Below are 14,765 nucleotides of genomic sequence, written 5' to 3'. Positions count from 1 at the left end.
TAACTTTAATTCATCAATTTTGGCCATTGCGATAACGGATGTGCAAGCAGGTGCATTGTCTTTATGAAATAACACTTTTTTCTTAGCCAAATGCGATCGTTTTGCTTGATTTCTTTGCTCAAACGTTGCATTAAGTTCTCATGAAACTAGCCGATGATAGTTTATCCTTTCTCAATATAGTAGATGAAAATTATTCAACACGCATCCTAAAAATCCGACGCCATGACCTTGGCTGCAGATGGAACCGTTTTTGCTTTCTTTGGAGCCTGTTGTCCCTTTTGGAATGTCTACTATGTTTGCTAGCTCTCGCACTTTAAGTCGACGATCATCCCGAACCGCTTTGTGGATTTTCTTTCATATTTCTGAAGTCTTTACTTCATTTGGTCGACCACTGCATTGCTGGTCTTCGCAGGTCGCACGGCCTCGCTTAAACTCTGCTACCCAGAAGAAGCAGTCTCGCCAGAGTAGAATCTAGTTCAGCTTTTATATTGTTTTTGCTAATACCTTTCAAATAGAAGTATTGTAGCACATTATGAATTTTTTCCATGTTCACATATCCGCTAAAAATGTTCACTATCGATGGCTGCCAAACAAATACTAAACAAAGTGGCGTCTTTAAACTTGAAACATATTTTTCAAGCAACTACTGCTATCTTTAGGTCAGGCCAGGTATTACTTCTGGGACTATCCTCATATAGTCTTTGCCAATAGTCATTTGAAAAAAAATTTTAACAATAAACAATTTCGCTTTCAACAGTACTTAACCTATTTAACAAACGCAGTAAGTTACTTCCCGATTAAAAAATAGTGTCTCAACGACGAGGAAAGGCTTGACGGCTACAGTATAGATCAAAAATAGCTTTCGTTGTAACTGCATTATGAGTAACCTCAAAGACAACAACGTATTAGATACCTACTTAGTTGTAAGCTACATTATAAACAGATATGTGAACATCTACAACATTTTCAAGAAAATCAAAACGATTAATTTACCAAAATCATATATAGTTATAATATATAGCAAAAAACAGGTTAAAACTATATAGCTAGAAATCAGGGAATACGAAAATATATCCCTGTCTTTTATCTGGTATTTGGAAGTTGCCCGACACAACCTCAAGCTATGGTGATTGAAAGTTTAAGCATTTACTGTATATACTGGCGCCATTGGAACCTAGGTATCCCGTAGAAAAGTCATATCACCTGGACTGCTCCCCCTCGTTTTTTATTAGCAACTGGGAGACCAACTACTTCAGAAGAATGTCACGAGTGGGATGCCACAGTAAACAGTAGGTGGACGTACTTCCTTATACTACATGTAGATGCTTAGCTGAATCGAAATCATAGTGAGGTCAACTACTAACTGAACATGACTGATTTTTATTCAATTTTTAGATTTCAATACATCATATTCTGGTTGGAAAAATTTGCTAGATTGAAGTATCAAACTTATGGTATGAGTATTCCATGCTGAGGTTCACCTTCGGAAAACGTAGTTATTTCCAAGTTTTCGATGAAATAAAAAAGTTACTGTGAATTTAGTTCAAACTTAATGGATGTAGGGTAATTTTTAAGTTATATATAATATAAATTATTTGCTTTTCGAAGTTGAGTTACAACCCCTTCGTCAAGGGCAATGATACCTGGTAATTATCACTTAGTCCATTCAAAATAGTGTCAAAACCTCTGGAGGTTTTCGATTCAAGCATCTATTTGTTACCTTTCATATAACTGATAATATAATATAGTCTAGGGAAATTAGACTTTATAATGGGAAATATGTAATCCGCGGTTTAAAAGCTGGAAATGGTGAAAGGGATTGTAATAAACAAAAAAATCATACTAGTGGAGTTAGATAGTAGTTTTTGACATTGTTGTATATTATGAAAAAATCTTGTTTATTGTTCTTAATATTCCTACATTATTCAAACTTAACAAAGGTATACGAAAAATGCATCGTTTTCTACGTATTTACTTTTATGCTTAGAACAAATTTATTTCATTAGAAAGAATCTAACGCAGGGAGTCATAAAAGTCCCATTTTTTTAAAACATACCAAAAATATAAAACACCCCAAAAATTGATTTTGAAGTATGGATTTATTTATTGATAAATTCATCACCCCATTCAATTCTACGGGAAAATATCAAATATCATAAACTTTTGATCCATATACAGCTTCTTTTAATTTTTGACACATATAGAATAAAGGTGCATAATGCACCACAAACAATTTTTACAAGGTGCAACAGTTTTCATAAATAATATTTGGAATATAGGAATAATTAGCGTCTAATTTTTTATTACCTACTTATAGTAAATGGAAAAGATACGCCCTTGATTCTATTTACTCGCTGTATATTTTTTCATGTTTACGAGAAATTAACCTCTGCCATGTATCTGTAACTATGCCCTTTACCGTTTCTCCAAAACCATCCCGTAATTTAACAAATTGATGCACCACTATACGTGGAAAATGTTAATGCCGGAGCAAAACCTGGCATTAAGCTGCTTCCAAAAACCAATTATGCTGACCGCTCTTCCTCATCCATATACTCACAATGCAAAATTAATGTTGGAGAATTTCGTTCAGTGGCGTATCTCATGGGTTCAACACCATAATAGTGTAATCGGTTGTAACAATCTGACACGCGTTCCAGCTTATAAACTATGATATAGTGTACCTTCCGGTTCTAAAGACGATAGCAGGATTATTGAAACTTTCACCATGTTTATTTGAAGTAAAGAATATTAAATAGAAAATTACTTTTTAAAAATAATGTAGTCCAAGTGGTCACCATCTCGTCGTTGAGAAAACTATTCGGCAAATAGCACCGAGGGTATATTATCATTTCTTGACATGGTGTCCTCTAATTAGAGTACTGTTCTTCGTTCATTTACGTATACTCGACTTTTAATAAAATCTCCTGAAATCAGGTGTAGATAGGTCTGAGCTGCAGAAAGGCCATAGAAAATATGTTCTAATAGAAATCAATTTGTTTGCACGTCGCTTGCACATTTAAAAAAGTACGACCCTTTGAAAATATTGCCGCCCAAACTGTCACATTTTGAGAAAGTGAAGGTCTTTGGTTTTTGTATTTGAGGTTTTCTTTAGTCCAAAGTCTACCATTATTCATTCAAGTGAAAATGCGCTTGGTCTTTAAAGAAAATTGATTAAAAATGTCAAAACGCCGATTTTTCATAGAGATATTTTCTTCCAATTCTTGTACTAAATGTATCTTAAAAGGATAACCTTGGATTGTCTCGTACAGACTCTTTAAAATACTCCACGGTCTTTTTCGTTATTTATTACTGCCCTGTTTATGTTTTCTTAATAGTCGGGTCAGTTGCTCCCTAGCCAGGATTCAATTAAACTTTGAACACCAGCTAATATTTTATGATAACAACATAAACTGCAAGTAATAACGTAAGAACCGTTTTTTTGTTTCTAAAAGTTTTCGCTGCCTATGACTCTTGTCTTTCACAGATTTCAAGATGTGTCAGAGGGTGCCCATAATTATTTTTAATGCGAATATATACATCGAAAGAAACTTAAAATGTAACAAAAAAGGATCGACAAAAAAACAACACAAATTAAATATTTTTGGGAGGATGAATAAATATTTAAGTATTTAATTAGGAAATTTTACATTGAGTTAACATCTAGAATCATCAAGCATTGATAAAAAATAATATCTAAGCGAATTGTCACGTTCATACGGAAATCAAACGCTTATAGCTAAATGAATGTTGAAAACAATATTTAATGTATGCATCATTGGTTATAATGTTAGTTAAGTTTGCAATGGGATCCGTCACTGTGTTGTTGTTTAGCGGATATTACTGTAAAGGTCACTACAAAAAGGGGTCAAATGTGTGTTCTATTCAGTAGATGATTCAGTTAAAATGAACTTTGAATGTTAGATGTATGTACAAAACCCTCAAGAAAATTCAGCGTGTAAAGGTTTTGCTACTACTTAATCATCAACGCGATGTTGATTATTATACTATGCCCATGTTTCAAAAACAAAAAACTGTGATTGTAATCTCCAACTACACTGTTCGTATATGAGATTTGTATATAATTTTAGTTTTTATTTTCATAGCGTTACTAATTATTCACTATTCTATCCTGTAGAAAAATTTTTTCTTCATCTTTCTGTTGTTCGTTGTGAATCGCTTGATTGCTGAAAAAAGCTCTCGCCATAACTGTTTTGCTTTTGCTAAATTCTGTTCTCATGTACCTTAATAGAAAATTCCTATTATAGTAAAGAAACGTAATGATTTTATTATTTATTTAAACTATATCTAACGGTGGAGTGAATTTATAAACACTGCCTTTTACTCAATTAATGTATTTGAACACTTACACTGGACTTATCTTAATTATATAATAATTAATTATTTACTAATAATCAATTAACTTATATAAATTATTTAAATTCACCGGACACATTTCTATTTCGTTCCGTTCTCTTTGACTATTTGTTATAAACTAACTCCGCTAAGCAAACTCGTTTATAAACCCAAAACGAATTTCTCAAAAATTAGAGAAAGTAAGCAAACAAAACAAATAAAAATAAACAAATTTCTGGAAATCAGTTAAACAAAATCAATGTAAAGAAACTGCCGCTATAATAAAAACATATGGGAAAACAAACCTCAAACGAAATCCACTTTCGCTAAATCTTAGACTTCCATTATAACAGGACAGGGACGGCTTCACTTCCCATGTCGGGGACGAGTTAACGACTCACACCACGAGAGACATAGTGGACAGTATAATTCTACAGTCAGGTTATTGAAAACAAAAGAGGGTGATAATTTAAGTATACACAATATCTCCAAGAAAAGTACCCAATTTAAATAACTACGAAGTTGATAACCATAATACTTTGTATTATTACACTCCTTTACCTTACACAGCAGCCTCTTAGAAATTTGTATTGTACAGGGGTCGACTGATAATACTATCAAAAGATCTTCGGATTACTTTAGCACAATTGAAAAAAAATAGTGAAATCATCAAGAAAAATCAACTTTATAAACAATATTGAAAAGGTCCTAATTAATTAAGACTTATGTATCAAATTTAATTATAGAAATAAAACAAATATATTACAAAAGTGTTTTGATGGCGAAACAAATAATAACTTCAAGAAATAAGTTCTTGGAATAGGTTAATAAAAACACCTGCAAAAAGTATAGAACACGGCAAATTTATGGTATTAAATCGGGGGGAGAGAAATACTAACATATATTAAAGGTTTAGTGAATTGTGAACATAGGTCCAAGATTAACACATAAAATGAATGAAATTACCGGACTTTGCTCTAGGAAGATGAATGAAGATACTGACACTATTGAGATTTTTGATATTTTACAACCATAGATAAAACTATCCGCCTGAGATACAGGGCAAAACATTTAGAAAGACGAGAAATACATGTTAACTCAAGAAATGCAATCGTAAGTTCGTATAAACGAAATGACAACCATACAGTCAGTAAAAACCTGATATTAGAGGCTTTTGTAACCACAGAAATCAGCATAAGACAACGTTCTCGAAAAATATTAAAATGGAATATGTTCGTGCTTCAGACAATTATGTCTGCGTCATGATAACACGTACTCGTCGAGTAGACGTGTTTTCAGAATAAATAACCAATAAAAAGTCACTTTTGTTACGTCGCATCGGCGTACAAACGCGGACTACGTAAATATGTTTAACCGAATGTCCACAATAATCTCCGAACCAAATCATTCATCGGTGTACACCAGAAATTCTTAAAAACGGGCTCTGTTGCAGACCTGCCTTCTGGATGACCCGTATCTGTATCAACTAATTCCAATTGATGAAGAATTTTAAACTCTTCGTGGATAGCTTCTTCTTTTTCATTTGCCTAGGCGTATTTCTTTTGAAAACCAAATATTTAATGACAACTCGCTGCTCATTTTTCCATTTTCCCAACAATTTTCGCATCGACTCACTTCTACGTTCGTTAAACAGAAGCTAAGCATCCAAAATAAGTGAGAATAACTTTTAGTGAGACTGTTTCGACGCATGCGCAAATATATTTCTTAATGGTCAGAGATAACTGATATTTTCAGATTGAGGTCGGAAACATTTCAGACAACACTTTGTTGAGAAATCATCCAGAAGACTTTCTGTAAAATATTTATGTGATCACACAAAAAAAATTATATTTCGTTTGAAGATTCTATAATTTTTTCATTTTCTAGACGCAGTTAAATGCGTATCTCGAGCAAAAACAAAATTAATTTAAATTTAGATCTGGCCCGTCAGAGCTCATCTCGTGTTTTAGATGTCAGTCTTTAGAATGTTTTGGTAGTTCCCACATAAATCAGGTGTCGTATACTATAATAAAGACAATTTTTCACTTTAGGTTGAGAAATGGATTCTGTGTATAATTTCACTAATTAGAGAAGTAATTGTCTCAATGTTATATAGCAGAGTTTTGATATTAATCAATAAATTAAATTAAAATAATCATTCCATTACATTTTAATATTATTTACATACATTTCTTGGACAGAGTGCTTTTAAATTTACTCTATATGTTTATATATATCGTGTCTCCCAAATAAGTAACGGGACCCGTTCTTTGTATAATTTTTGCAGTGAAGAAGAATTATCCCAATATTCAAGAAAGGGACACAAGAAACAGCAAGAATCACGAAGTCGGTCATAAATATATACACGAAAATAATAGCAAATAGACTAGGAGATGAACTAAATGAAACTGTAGAAGATTGGCAACAAAGATTTATAGCAAATAGAGGTACAAACTTCATAATTACATAAGAAGCCGAACAAGTTATAATAATAGACTGAGAGGCACACTTGTGTTTTATTGATCTTTAAACAGCGGTCGACAGAATCAAAAGGAAGTTCTAGAATATAGAGGAATAGAAAAAAACTTATAAACGAAGTAAAAGCTTTGTACAGTGCTTTTCCCTTCTTTTGGAACGGTGATACCAAGACTGATTAAATTGCATGAACGATTGTTGTAAGCTTCTCTATTAATGATAGCAGGTGACGAAATATATGCAGATGACATAGAAATAATGGCAGAAGATGAGAAAACTTTGAGCTCAAACTTAAAAATATATAATGTAATAAATGTGAAAGTAGACAATGACAATAAGTCGAAAGGAGAAGACACATAAAATAAAATAAGAAGGAATAAATATAGAGCAGGTCAAAAGTTATAAATACCTTGGCATGGCATGACCCCAAGATAAAAGACTGGAAAGACAAGAAATGAACGAGAGGATTGGAGCAACTGGAAGATTATTCGACATAATCGAAGCACAGTTTCTAGTCGAGAAAGAAATACCAAAACACATAAAAATAGAAATATACGAAAAAGTAGCCTTACCTATCTCGCAATTTGGATCAGAAATGTATGTACACTTCACAGAAACAAAAAATTAGAATATAGGGTACAGAAATGCAATTTCCAAGAAAATAGATAATATAATTATATTATAAGAATTAGAAATAACACTATAAGAGACAATTCAAACTTTGAACCAATTCACAATAAAATCGAGAAAGGAAAAGTGTCACGTCATGAGAATTGGAAAAGAATGATTAATAGGTAAATTAATACTGAAAACAAGAATGTAAGACCCAGTACAAGCTGGACAGAAGAAATAAAAATGATAAGAGAAAAATGAGGATTAATATGACAGAAATTCAAACAAATGGAAAGAATGAAAACAGCCGTTGAAAAAGGATTTCACACAAGCAAAACTCCAAAGCAAACCCTTGCACTTGTTGGAGTAGAAAGTTTTGGGGATTAAGTGAAAGTATTGGTACTTAAAGTTACATTGATATTATTAATAAAAAATAAAATTCGCCTAATTGCTTTGCTTACTGTATTTTAGAGTTCATGAGAGTTTTTTTTCAACAGTGTAACTAGCTATGAATTTATTTAACCTTATAAGTAATATGGTGGCCAGTTTATCACTTTCATTTGTCCGTAAAATTTGGATAATTTTCGCGCATTCCTTTGTCATCCCTTCCTTTATAATGAAAGTTATTAATCACCAACATTTTGCAGTAAATTTCAATACAAAAGATTCGAGAAATTCCTTGGAATTCACAGAAGGTGTGTGAAATTCTAAATTAACGTTCGCAGTGTTGATATTTATCTTCTCAATGAATAACCTGTATAGTTAACGTAAAGCATGGCAAACGAATTTAATTCATTTTACTGGCTTTTGTTTTATTTTCGTATCATATCAGTCGGTCGCGGCTGACGCGATTATTTAGATGACCGACACGCAAATTTGAATTACGGTGCAGGAGGTGTACATTAATGAATACCATACACGCAGCAACCATAAAAATCAAGGATATTTTCGTATTTATGTATTTATTCAATATCTGGAATGAAATTAATTGACTTTCTAGATATTTGAAATCAATACGTTTTACAAGGTCAATCAAGCGCAAAATACAAAATGAACTTTCTTACTAGTATCTTTTGTGATAAATTCTCCTTTGTCATAAATATTAAACATTCTATTACCCTATTTAAAAGATAACGAAGTTATTGTATGGATAGAGAGGTATTGAAAATTCGCCTTATCATTATCAATGAAAAATAAAATGGCAACGACTGCTTCAAGCGATACAGATCCAAAGTATTCTAGTTAAAATATAATTCTTAAGAATGATATGTTGAAATTCTAGCTTTTATAAACTACAAAATATTGAAAATCCAGTTTTAAATGTTGAAATAAATATGACCTGGGACGTATCAATAAGGCCCGCGATCGCAATGTGTCACAAAAAGAAGAATCATGATTTTTAGAGCTTTTAGAGTTCATGCAATTCATCTTCGAATGTTTTGAATCCTCGTACTCTCAAGTCTACGGATGTTTATAACTAATTTCGAGGGTAGCGCTTGCCTAGACAAGCGAGAGAAAAATACAGTATCGCTATCTCTTAGTAGCAAGCGAAAATATCCTATTATTTTTGTCGAGAACGATAGAATCTTCCACGCGCTTCGAGTCTAGACTAGAACCTTCCTTAACCATATAAAACGAGTGCGACGGCGCGACATGAGTCAGTTGAGTCGAGTAATCGAACTGCGAAGTAGTGATTGTGAAGGTACTGTGCATTTGTTTGTGTCGTGCGCGTGCGATATCCATAATTGTTGTGTCGAGTTCTATAATTGTCACGATTTTGGCATAAGTCACAAAAACGTAAAGTTGATGGTGAGTATAGAGTTTTTCACTGTTGGTAATTTTATTAAAGACTATATGTTGAAAGTTGCCGATGTTTCATTTCCATCTCAAAAGTCTCTCGCTCTCAAGAAACAATGTTGCTTCAAGAATAAATGAATTATCTCAAAATTTGGTTCTTCAACTGAAGTAGAAAATTAAGGAATATACTAACTTTTCACTGGCTGTTCACGAGAGCACTGATACTGTTGATACAGCACAACTTGCTGTTTTTATACGATGTAATAACAGTAACTTTGAAATAACTGAAGAACTATTGAATTGCGTTCCATCGACAGGTACTACTTATCTGAACAATTGTTATGCTGATGGCAATCGTTTTATTCCACAATAATTCTCATCCACATGCGGCAAATGGAAATGAAAACCATCACTTGTTTTGGCTGGAAACCATCCCCACCATCCCCACTAGTCCTAATCTAGCGCCAACCAATTGCTTTTTGTTTACGCACTTGAAGACTCATTTAACGGGTCAGCGCCATACCGATGATGACGAAGGAAGTAATGAATGAAATTGATGTAAACAATTAGAACATGGTTTTTTAAGTGAATAAATTATTATTGGAAAATACTTGCGGTTTTTTTATTTCAAATCAAAACTATAGAATACACTTCCTATTATCTTGTATGTATGTATATATGTATGGAGTTGGGGTCTCGTATACACTGCGACCCTTGCTGCGATACTGGAGAACCTAGTATTTACAGATGAATTTGGGATGACTTTAATTGCCAGAGACTTAATTTTTTTAGGCAATCCCATACGAGTTGGGATTTTATGATATTAGAACTTAGAGGTCTAATGGCTGCTTGACTTTAGGACAGAATTATGATCTCCTATTTGCGATAGTTCCTCTATATATTGAACTGAACACATAAATTTCTGCTTGAAAAATGCTTGGTGCGTCACCCATGCTTTTTGAGTGATTGGTTCTGGATCCGTACACTTCTATTCCAGTTCCGGCTGCTGTTTTAGATCCGTTCATATACCATTTAATGGCATTTCTGTTCATTTCTTGTATGGTGTTTTGATCCCACTTGCTTTTACAATTTATTATTGAGGTGATGCATTTCTCTAAACTTTTTCGGTGTAACGTCCTGAGGCATGTCCTAGAGTTAATCATTATTGAGGAACGGTTTACTTTGATGATTCCATCTCTGGATATTCTAAGAAATGTTTTCTCTGCCAAGTTTTCCAGTACTATGTGGAGAGGTTTAGAATCACTTCTAGTGTAGCTGTTGCGCAAGATTTCATGGCTTCAGTTGCACATAAGCAACATAAGTACCTTTGAGAGATTCTTCCTCTTGGTATTCACACTAGCTCTAGTAACCCAAACCACTGCCCCATATGTGATGATTGATCGTATAAATGTACATCCACCGTAGGATCTTTGGGTTACAACATCAATTCCTCCCTGCAAAGTGGATTTGGGAGTTATCTCTTTTTCATGTTTGTTCCAGAGAAGTTTACTATCAAGTGTGAGTCTCAGATATTTTCACTCTGTTTTCCACTCGATTACTTGCCGCTCTAGCTTGATGGGTTAAGTTTTTTCTCCTAGTGAAGGAAATTAGGTATCCTTTTGCGTAAATGACTATGTAGTCTGCATATCCTTGACAGGGTATGCCGAGCTTAGTCAGCCCGCATAAGATTTTGTGTACTACTAAGCTCCATATAAGTTGGGATACTAATATCTTATAACTGTATAGAGAATTTTTCAGGTATTTACCATTCTTCATTCTTATTTTAAGTGAACCATAGTGTAGCTGAGAATAATAGTGATGGTCATAGTTACTTCCAAGATCATTTTTTGCTATTTTTGCTAAACCAATTAAATTCCGCTCTATCTCTTATTTTTATATTACTCCATATTATAAAAAATATACTCCCTTCATGTGATCCAAAGGTCGATTGTTGATAAATTCTGGATTTCTATAAGCCTTTTTATCACAACGACAGTGATTGTAATTTACCTCGAAACCTTTTTAGTAGATAAATTACAAAAAACAGGCCTAGCTTTGAATTACCTAGTAAGCTACTGCATTTTTTGGAAGCCTCATTTTCTGATTGTTTTTCTATCAACTTTTGAAAGCAAGTAGCCGTTAGAGGTTACATACCGTAGCCATACAACCCTCTGTTGTAGCAATAGGTACTTACGTTAATACAGTGATTTATTAACCCTATTTTCCATTTGGATTTGACCAAGATAAAATAATTAGCAGACACTAACAGTCTACTGTCTTGAATAACAGGACCTTAATTCGATGCGTTGTTGCACACGAGTATAGAGCGTGGCTCCAAAGTAAATTAGCCCCTCAAATCATTCCACTAAATTTATAATTTTCCTCTGCATTGTCTTCTTTAGCCTTGTGCTGTCGGATATCTAAACATTTTGATTTAATTGACTTGATATCGTTGAAATGTTTTTTACCTTGATACCTCTTGGTATCAATAATATTTGCACGAGATGACATTATAGACGTTGAAATTCTTTTTATAAGTTTGATAATTACAGTTACGTATGCCCGTTATGAAATCAAACAGCTACAAAATTTAATTATTAGCTTTTAATACTGCCTCAAAGTTTCTGGTGGGTACTAAATTCAATTTAATGTTTATATATTTCATTGAAATGCTCTGTACATTTCATTGTTTGTCCGCCGCTCGTATCCTTTTTTGTCCTCTTCCACCATTAATTCAAGTTTAGTCTCCTGTTTTTTGTTCATGACCAAAGTTTCACTCGCATACAAGACAAGAGGTCTTAGTATTGTTTTGTTAAACCTTGTCACTTGTTATGATTTCAGTATTATTTGCACGTTTACTTTTGGTCAATCTACATTTAAGTTTTGATTCTTCATCACATTTCACATTAATTCATTCGATTCCTAACCCTAGTCATATTTCTGTTTCCTCCGTTATAATATTATTTTTCAGTTTTTTATTTTTCTATATTTTTTGCTGTTTTATCAAATATTATATTTATTCTCTTATTGAAAATGCGTTATCTGTTCAAGGAGAAAACTGATAACATTTTATTCAATAAATACATTGACAGTTAATTTGTTTCTTTCTCAAGTTTCAAAGAAGCACTTATAATACCCTTACCGACAAAATTGGTGAATTTCACTAATTTATGTAATTAGAAATAAAATATGCAATTTTGTTTGGATTGTTGACAGTAGCGGTTCGCAGTGCTGTATTCAATGCATTTTAGAATTATTAAAATTTGTTTTCCATATTTTAGATTCGCTTGCAATTTTTGTATTCAATTTTAAGGTTTTGTATTTATCATTATTCTTATATAGTAAAATCATTTTAGGAGGAGTCGAATAGTCAAGGAAGTGATAGTACTGATGTCGATTGATATTTTGTATATTTGTAACATTATGATGTACCCAATACTAAAAGGTTTCAAATATGTTTGAGACGATAACATATAGATCAGTCAGCAAATGCTGATATTAAACGTATTGATCAATTAAAACTGTACCTTTAATATTGCGAGTTTGACTAGTACGGATTCAATTCTTCTCCTTTCAGGGGTATTGAAAATAAGCAAAATAAACCTTTGTCCACTAAAAATTTACGTATATCTGCAAAGAACATGCGATCTTTATATCACCTAAAGAAATTTTCAGGCAGTGTCTTCTCCCAAAATTACGAAAAAACTATTTAGAAAAATCTATCATAAGACAATAAAAGCCGTCAAGGATATTAATTATAATACGGGACTTGCCATTCTCGTAATGTTGCTAAAGGATCATGGTATATTGTGATTTATTTAAGAAATAAGGCTTCTTCGTCGAGGACAACCTCTACTTTAACTGTAAACCTTAATCATTACTTTATGCATGTAACCAAAAATTTAACCAATTCTATAACACTTTCTCATGATCCGTTTCCAGATCTTCCTGCTGCTGATGTGAATTTACACAGTTTCTTCTTTATGTCCGTAGTTTAGCAGTACAATTAATGACATCAAACTTAAATCTTCATTTGGTACTATACATCTGCATAAATCATAATATTTTAATTAACAAATTGCTGAGTCTTATCTCACCAACAGAAGTCAGCTTGTGAGGGTTGATACAACGATGTCTTCTTGCAAGCCAATAGAATGTGGAGTGCTTCAAGGCTAAATACCTGGCCTATTTATCTATTTATCAACGATATCTGCGGTAAAGTATGTTTCTTTGCAGACGTTACTAGTTTCTCTTGGAGCAACATTGATCTCACGGCACTTCGTAGGACTATATCTAGAGAACGAGTCATGATGCAATTCTAGTCTTCTGTGTCTCAACGTTTCTAAAACTAAAGTTTAATCATATAAAAATACTTTACAGCCTTTTGTATTAGATAACACTACAATTGACGTCGTTGGATCTGAAGAATTATTAGGGCTTGTTGTGGACTATTCTTTAAAATGGAAGTTACATAAGGACGCTGTATCTGAAAAATTAAGCTCTAAGATCATTTTCCAAGGAACTGTATGTATCAACTTCTATAACAGTTTATTATGGCCTTTTTGAGTCGCATCTCCGAAATGCTCTTCCTCAGAGAGCTTCCTCCTTCTCTATTAATATTTGAATCTATTTGTGTAATCTGTGTAAGCTGCACGCTTCCCCACCTTCATTACACAGCTAACCACTTAGAAACGCGGAGCACCTTTATTATTCACCTGCAGAATTAGTTAAGGGCTCAATACTATACAAATCGAAAAAAGTTGACGATCATTTGCCAATTGAAATCAAATTTATAATATCTTTTCCTGCTTTTCGCATATTTACAGGAAAGTGCCTTCTACGCAGTAAACGACTAGTATTTTAATACTAATATTCAATTCTGAGCATTTCACACACGGGTTAATGTTAATATTGATTTTTAAATCATTACATATTTTAGTGCCGCATATTTAATCTTATTATCTGGTTTAATTTTGACAATGTATACATGTGGTTTTTATACATATGGAAGTTTTCACATGTACATTTTAAAAAGAAATATCGTTTTCCATTGTAGTTTTCGTGTACATGTTGTATATCAAATTTTTTTAGTTATTTACAAGCTCTCGTCTATAAATTGTGAACAATGCTTTGACAATAAAGAATTTTCTTTCTCTTAATCCTATAGAAATAGTTTGAAGTCCATGATAAAAAAATAATCAAAAAACTCTGTATAAAAACTCTGAATCATTTCTTTATGATCACAGACAATTTTGAGCACAAAAAGTGATTTTTGAAATAATCTATTTATATGAATTCCATTATAGACATTTTTTGTAACATAATACAACTCAATTAGTTTAACAACGGACGCTGTTGAAAGCGATACAATTATTTGCTATTGTTCACTTATTCCTTATGTCTATTCATCTTTAGGGGTGTGGAGCCGAGTTTCTTTTTTCATGTATTCTTTCTTCCAAAATTCTCTTCATTTTTTCTGTCTCTTATTTGTGGTACTACCTCATGTAGTTTCCTCCCTCTCTTTT

The 14,765-nt window shown here is 32.8% G+C and overlaps 1 protein-coding gene across 8 annotated transcripts in view; it reads left to right on the top strand.

Annotated features, from left to right (window-relative positions):
* The window catches only part of LOC130901729 (RNA-binding protein Musashi homolog Rbp6), a 1,060,444-nt gene that overhangs the window by 62,967 nt on the left and 982,712 nt on the right, over positions 1-14,765 (top strand). The window lies entirely within an intron of this gene.

The sequence above is a fragment of the Diorhabda carinulata genome, chromosome X (assembly GCF_026250575.1).
Source record: "Diorhabda carinulata isolate Delta chromosome X, icDioCari1.1, whole genome shotgun sequence".
Lineage (NCBI taxonomy): Eukaryota > Metazoa > Arthropoda > Insecta > Coleoptera > Chrysomelidae > Diorhabda > Diorhabda carinulata.
Note: the sequence above shows the minus strand (reverse complement) of the source record. Positions and strands in the feature narration are given on the sequence as shown.